General features: G+C 36.0%; 1 long non-coding RNA gene across 1 annotated transcript in view; it reads right to left on the reverse strand.

Annotated features, from left to right (window-relative positions):
• Nucleotides 1-5,608: 5,608 nt before the first annotated feature.
• LOC120090032 (uncharacterized) overlaps nucleotides 5,609-12,815 on the reverse strand; it is a 94,023-nt gene continuing 86,816 nt past the window's right edge. The window contains exons 4-5 of the long non-coding RNA XR_016524435.1: nucleotides 6,785-7,385; nucleotides 5,609-5,846 (exon numbers count right to left, since the gene is read on the reverse strand). This is a non-coding gene — a long non-coding RNA (uncharacterized LOC120090032). The remainder of the gene's footprint in view (nucleotides 5,847-6,784; nucleotides 7,386-12,815) is intronic.

Genomic DNA, 12,815 nt, shown 5'->3' on the forward strand with positions numbered 1-12,815 from the left:
GCGTAGTCAGCCGCATCCTTGAATAATGTAGGCCAAAAGAATCCATTCTACAAAACCTTGGCTGCGGTACGCTGCCCTCCAAAGTGCCCACCATATGGTGAGTCGTGGCATTGCGATAATATGCGTTGTTGAACAGCATTTGGTATTCATAATCAAAATATCTGGTTTACACCTCTTTTATACAGATTCGGCTCATCCCAACATTCACTTTTGAGCTTCTTCTGTTGGTGATAAGTGTAATCTTCAGGAAATTGCTCATAAACCAAATAATTAACTATGTCTGCATACCAGGGTAATTCTTCTATATGGAACAGCTGCTCATCCGGGAATACGACACTCACCTCAGACTCATTGCGGTCAACCTCAGGATTTTCCAGTCTAGACGAGTGATCTACAACTTGATTCTCTGTCCTCTTTCAGTCAATTATTTCTATATCAAATTCTTGAAGGAGGAGAACCCATCTGATCAACCTCGGCTTTGCGTCCTTCTTTGTCATTAAGTATTTGATCGTCGAATGATCAGTGTGGATGAGCACCTTTGTTCCCAACAGATATGCCCGAAATTTTTCCAACGCAAAAATCACTGCCAGGAGTTCTTTCTCTGTAGTGGTATAATTTGTTTAAGCAGGATTTAATGTTTTACTCGCATATATGATGGGATGCAAAATTGTTTTTCTCTTTTGCGCTAAAGCAGCTCCCATTGCATACCCGCTTGTGTCGCACAGGATTTCAAATGGTAGTGTTCAATCCGGTGCAATCAATACGGGTACGGTAATCAACGCATATTTCAAAACTCTAAATGCGTTGAGGCAGTTATTGTCAAACTCAAATTTTCTGTCAGCCTCTAACAACGCACTCAGTGGTCGTGCTATTTTAGAAAAGTCTTTGACAAATCGTCTATAAAATCCAGCGTGCCCCAAGAAGCTTCGTACAACCTTCACGTTAGTTGGAGGTGGAAGTTTTTCAATTGCTACGATCTTCTCTTTGTCCACCTCCAACCCATCTCGAGAGACCTTATGTCCCAACACTATGCCCTTCTTTACCATGAAATGACATTTTTCCCAATTGAGCGCTAGATTTGTCTCTTTGCAACTTTTCAGTATCTTCTCCAAATTGGCTAGGTAGACTTCATAAGTGTTCCCATAAACAGAGAAGTCATCCATAAATATTTCCACAGAGTCCTCTAGATAATCTGAAAAGATGGCCATCATGCACCTTTGGAATGTGCTTGGCGCATTGTAGAGACCAAATGACATGTAGCGAAAAGCAAATGTCCCATATGGACAGGTGAATGTGGTCTTGTCTTGATCTTCTAGAGTTATCATAATTTGATTGTATCCGGCATAACCATCTAGAAAGCAGTAAAAATCATTTCCAGCTAGACGATCTAGCATTTGGTCAATGGAATGGCAGAGGGAAATGATCTTTCTTTGTGGCCACATTCAACTTGCGGTAGTCCATGCATATGTGCCATCCAGTGATGGTCCTTTGCAGTATTAATTCGTTCCTTTCATTTGGGACTACCGTCATTCTGCCCTTCTTCGGCACACACTGCACGGGGCTAAACCACGTGCTATCTGCTATGGGATAGATAATACCCGCATCTAGCCATTTGATAATCTTCTTCTTGACGACCTCCTTCATCGCAGGGTTGAGTCTGCGTTGATGTTCAATTGTTGCTTTGTGGTCATCTTCAAGACTAATGCGGTGCATACAGTACGTAGGGCTAATTCCTCTAATGTCGTTGAGCGTCCAGCCAATTGCTCACACATGTTTCTTGAGAATGCTCATCAATGCATTCTCCTAATCTTCATTGAGCGTAGAGGAAATGATCACTAGCAGTTTTTTATTTGTCCCAAAAATGCATACTTTAGATGGTTGGTAGGGTCTTCAGTTCAAGTGTTGGTGGCTTCACCAGGGAAGGTTGCGTTGTTTTTTGTTCTTCTTTTTCCTTGGCTCTACTTCTTGCTTTGCGATCATCTCTTCTTCCGTGTTTGTTTTTGTTGTGATCACATTGCAGGCAGCAACGGATGCGCTGGCATCCTCTTCTTCATTCTCTTCATCAAACTTTTCTTCTTCAATTGAATTCTAGTCATCATCAGAGTCATGTAGGTCTTCTTCATCCGGTAACTTCATGTCACGAATTATATTAAACTTGAGCTTTTGTCCGTTGATACTCAAAGTGATTTTCCCTTTATGCACATCAATTTGAGCACGACCCGTTGATAGAACAGGTCGCCCCAAAATGATGGGCACATCCTTGTCGTCCTCATAGTGTAAAATGATGAAGTCAGCTGGTAGGATAAATTTGTCAATAGTTATCAGCACATCCTTCACTTTTTCTTCTGGATGAACTAGAGATCTGTTGGCCAGTTGGAGAGTCACAGTTGTGGGCACAAGTTGCCTCACATTCAATTGTCTAAAGATTGACAAAGGCATCAAATTTATGCTGGCTCCCAAGTCACATAGGGCTTGCCCGATGTACAGTCCTCCTATGGAGCAAGGAATAGTAAAGCTCCCAGGATCGCTCATTTCGGTGGAATTATTGATTTTGAACTTTGCGTTAATGCCACCGTGGAAAATTTTCCAGCTCCCCTCTTCTTAGTTACCATATCTTTCAGAAACTTGACGTAGGTAGGTATTCCTCAACCACTTTACTGAAAGGAATATTAACATGTAATTGCTTTAACATAGATAAGAAGCATTGGTACTGTACCTCTTCATTCTTTTTCTTCCTTAGTCTCTGTGGGAAAGGTGGTAACTGAACTTTCATGATTCTCGTTTCAGTTGGCTTCAAGGTTGACGTAATCTCTGGTTCTATTGCTTCTTTTTCTCTTTCATTTTCTTGCGTCACCGCAATCTCAGGTTTAGCCGCAATGGAAGTTGTTCTACTAAGCTCCTTCTTTTCTCCTTCCACGGTCTTCCCACTGCGCAATGTCACAACCTGACATTGCTCCTTACCTGATCCCCCCAGGTTGCGTGGAAGTTCAGTTGAACTTGGCAGAGCCCTTTGCAGTCTACCCTTCAGCTCACTCGCAATCTGGCTCATCTGTAATTCGAGATTGCGGATGGACGTCGCCTGACTTTGAAGCACAGTTCTATGTATTGCTTCAATAGGCTCTCTAAAGAAGAGGATTGTGGTGGTTGTTGTGAGCTACTTGCTTGATTGCTCGTTTGACCATTGTTGCGTGGAAAGAATCCTGGTGGCCCTTCTTTCTGCGCCACAGGTTGAAAATTTTGTTGTTGATTCTTCCAAGTAAAATTGGGGTAGTTCCTCCACCCGGGGTTGTGGGTATTCGAAAAAGGGTTATTCTTTATAAAGTATACAGACTGTGGATTTTGCAGGCAATCTTCCATCGCATGCTCATCACCACAAGTCGCACACCTTGCGGTATTTTGACTGATTGCGTTGATTTGCCCAGTTTGCGGTGTTGGTCTGCTGATCGCAATTCCTTGGATTAAATTCATCATTGCGGTCATCTGGTTTTGCAGTGAAGCAATAGCACCGTTGATTATATCAGTGTCTTTGAGTCTCAATTGTTGGATCGATATGGCAATCCTAGAGGGGGGGGGGGGGGGAGATGAAAAGGGTTTAATTAAACTTTTTTTTTTCTAAATTAACCCAATTAAACTAATTAATACACTTTTTTATAAATAATAAGAAAAATTCAATTTATGCAACAAATAAGATGACAAAAATGTGATAATTTGATTCTATCAAATTTTAGCAAATAAATAAGAACAAACTAATACATATAATAAATTGCTTAAATTAATTGCAAAAATAAAAAGGAAAGAGTTCGAGAAAAAGACATCGTAATTTTTATAGTGGTTAGGTCAAACTCGACCTACTCTACTCTCCAAGGGCCTCTTGAGAACTTGAATAAAATCTTTCCGACTCTTTCCATGGATTAGAGCCCAATCGTTACACCACCGCTCCTTTTACGGGTTCAAGAGCAAACCTGATCCTTTCTACGGTTTAGGATCAAATCGTTACAAATGTTGGAATTTTTGAAGAACACAATACAACTCTCACTAGAGTGGATTTACAAGTTTAAGCACTCAACAAATTTATCCTCACAATACAATAACACTCTCTTAAGAATAAGATGAAAAAAAATTGGGAACTTAGAGAGAGCAACAATGGAACTTTTGAGTTTTGGAGGATTATGAAATGTAAAATTTGTTCGTTTAAAATTTGGAGAGGAAGATGGTTTATATAGAGATGGAAAAATTTTTAGAAACCACAATTAATTTGGACCATCGGATTTTGGAAAAGAAAAATCAATGGTGGAGATTTTAAACTTTAGATACAAACAAAATATAATATTAAATTCCTTTTCTTTTGAAATTCATTTTCTTTTTAAAATTAATCCAAAAAATAAAAAAAATACCATGTGTAAAAAACTAGCCGTTAGACACAAACATAAAATAATATTAAATTCATTTTCCTTTTAATTCATTTTCTTTTTTAAATTCATTCTTTTTAATGTCAATCCAAAAATTAAAAAACATACCATCATCCTTTATCACTAACAAGTAAATCTCCAAAATTTCCTTCTAAAACATCACTATAAATAGGCTAATTAGAAATAACATTGCAAGATTCATCAAACACTACATGCATAGATTCCTCAATTACTAAAGTTCTTTTATTGAATACTCTATAAGCTTTACTAGTAGAGGAATAGTCAGGGAAAATACCAACATCCGTCTTAGAATCAAAATTTTCAAGTTTTTCTTTGTTATTCAAAATAAAACATTTGCGACCAAAAACTTTGAAATACCCAATATTTGGAATTTTGTTATGCCAAAGTTTATAAGGAGTTTTATCCAAAGAAGGTCTAATTAAAAATCTATTTAAAACATAATAAGTGGTGTTAATGGCTTCCGCCCAAAAGTATGTAGGTAAACCATACTCATGCAATATTGATCTAGCAAATTCTTGCAAAATACGATTTTTCCTTTCAACTACACCGTTTTGTTGAAGAGTTCTTGGAGTGGAGAAATTATGAGAAAAACTATTTTCTTCACAAAAAGTTTCAAAAGCATTGCATCAAATTCTCCTCCATGATCACTCCTAATTTTAGAAATCAAAAAACCTTTTTCATTTTGAACTCTTTTTGCAAAACTAGAAAAGCTTTTCAAAGCATCATCCTTATGTTTTAGCATCAAAACCCAACTAAATCTTGAAAAATCATCAACTATCACAAAGGCATAATAGTTTCCTCCAAAACAAGCAATTCTAGAAGGGCCAAATAAGTTCATGTGTAATAGTTGAAAGAGGACTTAGTTTGCTTACTCATTTGACAAGCATCATAAACTTTGTCTTTTTCAAATTTAAATTTGGGAAGATCTCTAACCAAAGAATTCTTGGAAATATTTGAAATTAAGTGCATGCTAGCATGTCCTAGTCTTCTATGCCATAACCAAGAATCATTATGCAAAGCCGATAAACATTTATCATTAATAGGACAATCATTCAAATCGATAGTATAAACATTTTCATCTCTATTTCCAACAAATATAACTTTTCTATCACTAGCATTTTCAATGATGCAATTCTTTTTATCAAACATAACTCAAAAGCCTTTATCACACAATTGACTAATACTAAGTAAATCATGCTTCAAACCATCAACCAAAAGTACATTTTCAATTAAAATAGAAGATTCATTACCTATACTACCTTTACCAATTATTTTACCTTTCTTGTTGTCACCAAAGGTTACAAAACCTCCATCCTTTTTGGAGAGAGAGACAAACTTGGATAGGTCTCCCGTCATGTGCCTCGAGCAACCACTATCCAAGTACCACTTGTTTTTCTTAGAGGCTTTCAAACAAACCTACAAACACAAATGTTCAAGTTTGATTCTTTGGTACCCACACTTGTTTCGGTCCTAGATGGTTAGCATTGACAAACTTGGGAATCCATTTCATTTTTGCATAGACATTTTAAGGCATTGGATTTAGACAAGTAAAAAGAATAAGTTGTATGTCCAAACTTGCCACATGAGAAACAAACAACATTATATAAAAATTTATCTCTTACAATAAATTTATGCACTCTACTTTTCTTGGAGAAATTATTCCTTGGAGCATTGTGAAACTTTGCCATTTGAGAAAAATTTCTTCTTGGAGAAGTAGTATGAGCATATTTCAATTTAAAACACTTAGGTCTAATATGGCCTTCAACACCACAATAATGACATATAGGCACAAAGTTAGATCTAACATGCTTAGACACAACCTTAGGCATATTAAGCTTAGGCATATTATGAGATGCTTTAACAAAGATAGTTTTAGAACTTGAAGGAGTAGAACATTCATCAATATAGCCTAAACCTCTTTTATCACCAAAAGGCTTTCCTACTTCAATTATCTTGTCTAATCTTTGAGCACCTATTGTCAACTTTTTAATAGATTCTTTAGCCTTATCAAGTTCTTGCAAAGTACTAATTTTCTTTTCTTTGAGTAATTTAATCAAATTATCTTTTTCACAACTATCATGCTCAAGAAATTTAACTTTGTCAAGCAAGGCATTTTTCTCATCACAATCAAAAGCATGCTTGTCACAAGAGATATTCATTTCATCAATATGCATAGCATCATGCTCATTCTCTTTTAAGCAAGCAATTTCTTCAAGTAAAGACTTATTTTTACTAGATAAAACATTGTATTTCTTTTTAAGCACAACATACTTAGAACTAAGTTTTTCTAAATCATTTTGCATATTTTCAAAAGCTTCAAACAATTCATTATAAGAAAGAGGTTCTAGAGTTACCTCATCATTTTGTTCATCCTCTTTGTCACTATAAGCCATGAAGCAAAAATTGGCCACTTTTTCATTATCACTCCCACTTTCGCTTTCATCGTATCATCCCAAGTAGCTTTCATTGCTTTCTTCTTGGATTTCTTAGATGATTTGAGAAAAGGACAATCGGTTCTAATATGACCTAGCTTCTTGCATTCATAGCATATTACCTCATCCTTTTTGCTCTTTTCATCTTTTGACTCTTTTTGGTTGGAGAGATGCTTCTTGAATTGCTTCTTTCTCTTGATGAAGTTCTTATACTTACGTGAAAGATAGGCAACATCATCTTCATCAAGATCATCTTCATCAAGGTCATCTTCATCTTGGGAGTTAACTTCTAAAGAGATGGTCTTTAAAGCTATACTCTTTTCTTTCGTTTTCTTCTCATCCTCCATGTTTTTCTTGATCTTTATCTCATGCGTCAACAACGAGCCCATGAGTTCATCAATGGAGAGAGATTTGAGATCCTTTGCCTCTTGAATGGCGGTGACTTTAGGCTCCCATTGTTTAGGCAAAGACCACAATAGCTTCTTTATCTTCTCAAGATTTGAGTACTTTTTCCCAAGTCCTTCTAAAGCATTGACAATGTTAGTAAATCTAATAAACATATCGGAAATAGCTTCATTTTTATCAGTTTTAAACATTTCATATTGATGAACTAACATGTCAATCTTTCTTTCTTTTACTTGACTAGTTCCTTCATGAGTAATTTCTAATTTATCCCATATCTCTTTAATGGTTTTGCAAATAGACACTTTATTATACTCAACTTCATTCAAAGCACAAAATAAGCAATTAATAGCTTTGGCATTTAAAGAACATGCTTTCTTTTCATTTATTGACCATTCTTCCTTAGGTTTTATAGTGCTAACACCATCAATATTTTTTTGTTGGAATTTTAAAACCTTTCTCAACAATATCCCATAAATCATAATCAATAGAAAGCAAGAAAAATCTCATTCTATTTTTCCAATAACTATAATTAGTACCATTAAAGAAAGGAGACTTTGTAATAGATTGACTATCGGTAAAAGGGATAAAACCTAAAGTTGCCATAGCTCAAAAACAATTAAGTTTATCAAGAAATAAATATTTCAAGAAGAGCAACCTGTTCTGATACCAATTGTTGGATCGATATGGCAACCCTAGAGGGGGGTGAATAGGGTTTAATTAACTTTTTTTTCTAAATTAACCCAATTAAACTAATTAATACACTTTTTTATAAAGAATAAGAAAAATTAATTTTATGCAACAAATAAGATGACAAAAATGTGATAATTTAATTCTATCAAATTTTAGCAAATAAATAAGAACAAACTAAAACATATAATAAATTACTTAAATTAATTGCAAAAATAAAAAGAAAAGAGTTAGAGAAAAAGACACCATAATTTTTATAGTGGTTCAGTCAAACTCGACCTACTCCACTCCCCTAGTGCCTCTTGGGAGCTTGAATAAAATCTTTCCGACTCTTTCCACGGATTAGAGCCCAACCGTTACACCACCGCTCCTTTTATGGGTTCAAGAGAAAACCCGATCCTTTCCACAGTTTAGGATCAAACTGTTACAAATGTTGAAATTTTTGAATAACACAATACAACTCTCACTAAAATGGATTTACAAGTTTAAGCACTCAACAAATTTATCTTCACAATACAATAACACTCTCTCAAGAATAAGATGAAAAAAAATTGGGAACTTAGAGAGAGCAACAATGGAACTTTTGAGTTTTGGAGGATTATGAAATGTAAAATTTGTTCGTTTAAAATTTGGAGAGAAAAATGGTTTATATAGAGATGGAAAAATTTTTAGAAACCACAATTAATTTGAACCATTGGATTTTGGAAAAGAAAAACCAATAGTGGAGATTTTAAACTAAACTAGTCGTTAGATACAAACAAAATATAATATTAAATTCCTTCTCTTTTGAAATTCATTTTCTTTTTAAAATTAATCCAAAAAATAAAAAAATATACCATGTGTAAAAATTAGCCGTTAGACACAAACATAAAATAATATTAAATTCATTTTCCCTTTAATTCATTTTCTTTTTAAATTCATTCTTTTTAAAGTCAATCCAAAAATAAAAAACATACCATGTGTAAAAAATTAGCCGTTAGACACAAATATAAAATAATATTAAACTTATTTTCCTTTTAATTTATTTTTTTTATATTCATTCTTTTTAAAGTCAATCTAAAAAATAAAAAAAAAACATCATATGTTAATCTCTTAATGATCCACCATTCAACCAATATACTGCTAAATGTCTACATGCAAATAGTCTAGTTATGCCACGTCATCCACCACAGTATTTTCTCTATAGATTTGTTTCGGTCATATCGTCTTCGTTTTAGCTCTGATTTGAGTGATTCAAGAGGTGTTGGAATTGTTGTTCCGAGCTCTACGCTATGGACATATTAAAATACTAAGATTTTCAGTAATTAAAAAATTGAGTTTGTTATCATCAAAACATTGATAAATTAATTAATTAAAATTAATTAATTTGAGATTAAGGGCCAAAAAGCCAATATCAATCTCTGGTCGCTCTCTCTCCAATATTCATGGTTCTTAGAGATGCAATCCAAGATATTCTTCGCCTCATTATACATTTTATCAAATAGACCAACAGCGGCTGCTGCATTGGCAGTGGTCTGCGAAGCGGGTTCAAACCATGATAGAAAATCTCCATTTGAAGGCAGTCTGGCAACCCATTATGTGGACAGTCCTGTAACAACCTCTTAAACCTCGCCTAAGCATCGCTGAGCGATTCGTCCATGTCTTGTTCAAAATTTGTAATAAGTTTCCTTCGTCTGGCGTTCTCGGTAGGTGGAAAATACTTCTTCATAAATTTCTCCACTACCTGTTCCCAAGAAGTGATCTCTCCCGGTTTGAGAGAATCTGCCCATTTCCTAGCCTGATCACAGAGAGAAAATAGGAACAATGTTAGTCAAACTTCTTCAGTAGAGATGTTCGAGAACACATAAGTATTGTAGATTTCAATAAAACTTTGGAGGTAGGCATGCGGATCCTCGCCACACCTTCCTCTGAATTGACTTGCAGTCTGGATCATCTGCAACATCAATGGTTTCATTTTGAATCTGCCTCCATTGAGGGTGGGCCTCATGATTCCTGGAGAGAAATGATAGAGGTTTGGTGATGCATAATCCATAATGGGCCTATTGCAATCGTTTGCCAACAGAATTGGATTCACCATGACATTGTTATCATTTGGTGCTCCATTTCCAGGCTACTCCGCCATCTCTTCTTTATCGAATTGTGGTTTCTATTGGCGGTCTTTCAATCTTCCTCTGAATGTCCTTTCAATCTCTGGGTCGTAATTTGCCAGAGATTGAGAGTCTGCAAAGAAATAAAAAAATTAACGTTAGCACTCTATTTTGCCGAAGTCCCTGGCAATAGCGCCAAAAACTTAATGCTTGGTTTTATGAAGTGGAAATGTGGATGATATCTGTTGATGAAATTGTGTTGTGCACTCAAGTTTCCCCAGCAGAATCCAAGTGTAAATTTCTCTGAGTTTCCTGGTAAGTTCAGGGTCGAACACAGGGACTTGTGAAAACAGATTGCGTTGGTAATTTTTGTGAAAGCCTTACAGTAACCGAGTAAATAAATAAGTTGTTGGGTTTGTTGTTTTCGTTGATGAAAAATAAATAAATGCGGAGGCTTTGAAAAAGACAGTTGTGTGATAGATGCAATGAGTATGCGATGAACGGGTTGAGAAAATCTTTAGCTAGCGTTACTTAGGAATGCATCAGACTATGTGATCATGTTACAACCATACACAACAAGTCATTTTCCAATGGAAATGTGATGTTTCTAAGTCTAGGATGCATATGTTGAATGCAAAAGTGTCCATAGAGCTTATTCCTACGTCTCTACTCTTATCCTATGCGATGATGCAAAATGTATTAAAGTAAGGTGACCGCATATAATCATATCTTATCTCTAGGATGCATGCGATGCGTTAATAACAAATAGTGCTCGTTCCTAAGTGCCTATCTCATGTATTATGTGTTCTAATCTGACTCTCCCGAGTCTAGATTTTAACTTGACCTTCCCAAGTCTAGATCTGTCCTTAGACTACCCTCCCGAGTATCTCTAATAGATGAATGAAGCATACATAATACAAGATAATCGCAAAGAATGAAGATTCCCTAGTTGTGCTAGCTAAATGCTTCTCAACCCATTCAACTGATTTAGCTACTCATGCGTGAATAACAGAGAGTGAACAAATATAGAGAAGAAAATTCCATTTTTATAAATGAGTTGAGTACAAAATGACAATGGAAGTTAAAGGTAGAGAGCCTGATAGTAATTCCTTGTTGACCGAGGCTGTTACACTGAAATCTCTATTCTGTTATAAAGATGTTCCTGCTTCCGCAGGCGTTGGCCCTCTCTCTGCCCTTGAAGCTTCTGGTGGTCTCCCAAGCTTACCGGAATGATCTGCCGGCACAACTTCTTCCCTCGTTTCCGCCTTAAAATACAAGAAATCTATGGACAAAAGCGTGCGAACTGAAGTATGAAATCTCTAACTGCTTAACTGGTCAACCCCTTCTCTAAAGAATTCCCTTGGTATTTATAGAGCATCCATGGTGAAAGGCAGCTTCTCTCTCTTGGTTGTACAGATGGGACAGTTTTAATTCCTGACTGATGCACTGAATAATTGTCATCGAAAAGCTGAATGTACTTTGTGACCATTATCGGCTATCAACTTAATTCAGATTTGACTGTCATCAGCTTTCTGGTGCATCGCGATTGATTAGCCTTTCACCAAATGCACCCAACATGTTGCGCTGACCAAGTTGTGGTGATCCTTCTCGGACGAATGTTTGCGAACACAATCATCGCAAAGTCTTGCGGTGAAATTGCACTCGACCAGTGATTTCCTATGATCGCAATTCTTGCATTGCGTTAAAGCATATTCTGCACAAAAACACAAAAATCATCTGTTCTAATGCGTTGAACGCATGCAACCGCAATATTATGAAAACGATGCTTAATGGACGCAAGTTAACATATTTCATCAACATAGTCCAACATTGTTTAAGAACTTAGCACTATGATAACATGCATTTCTACCCGTTATCACGCCACATTGTTGAAGACCCGGAATCAGCCCTTAAGGAAGCAATTTATCTACTTACCCCTACTTCGGTGAAGGAGTGAATTTACATCTTGTGTAGTTGTGTTTCTAGCTCCCCAATTAGACGAATCCCCAAAATGATAAGCTTGTTGAGTCGGCGATCTGGCCACTCTCACCCATACAAATCAATGGACCGCCCTTATAGGCAAGAGTTCACAACTCACTCAGGATTCAGGTCATTTTATCTATGGTCATCCTGGTGAAATGTAAGTCTCAGTTATGAATGGTGTTACATAATGAGACTAAACATTTCGTGGTCTGGTCTTATACAAACTCCTTTGTATGGAATATCCCCGCTCGCATGTATAATACATGAATTATCAGAATTAGATCATTTGTAACACTTTACAACAATTGTAACACTTACAAAATGGGCCATACTCGTAGTGTCACTAGAATAAGGTACCCAGCCTTATCCATCTACTACAGACCATTTAGGTTATCACATAAACATGATCTACCCATATGTCTCCGCATACATGTTTAAGTTACAAAGATAACCTTGGATGTTAATTTATTAGTTTGTGGGTAATGCAACTAAAATATCACATATTTTATAGACAAAGTGAATGAAAATTATTAATCACATAAGAGTTTGTTTATACAATGTTTACAAACTATAGAACCCTACGAGATTTAAAGCATCAACCCCAACAATCTCCCACTTGTCCTAAAGCTAGTGGAGTGTACAAGATAATAAAATACAAGTACACAAAACAATAAACTAGGGCATAACACACCCAGTACAAGATCTCTCACTTGCTCTAGTCCAGCCGTGGTCTGTTCTATAGACCCATACTCTGCAGGTGACCCTCAAACACTATAGCCGTAAGGGCCTTC

Source organism: Benincasa hispida, chromosome 11, assembly GCF_027475165.1.
Source record: "Benincasa hispida cultivar pf3 chromosome 11, pf3_genome.v1.1, whole genome shotgun sequence".
NCBI classification, from domain to species: domain Eukaryota; kingdom Viridiplantae; phylum Streptophyta; class Magnoliopsida; order Cucurbitales; family Cucurbitaceae; genus Benincasa; species Benincasa hispida.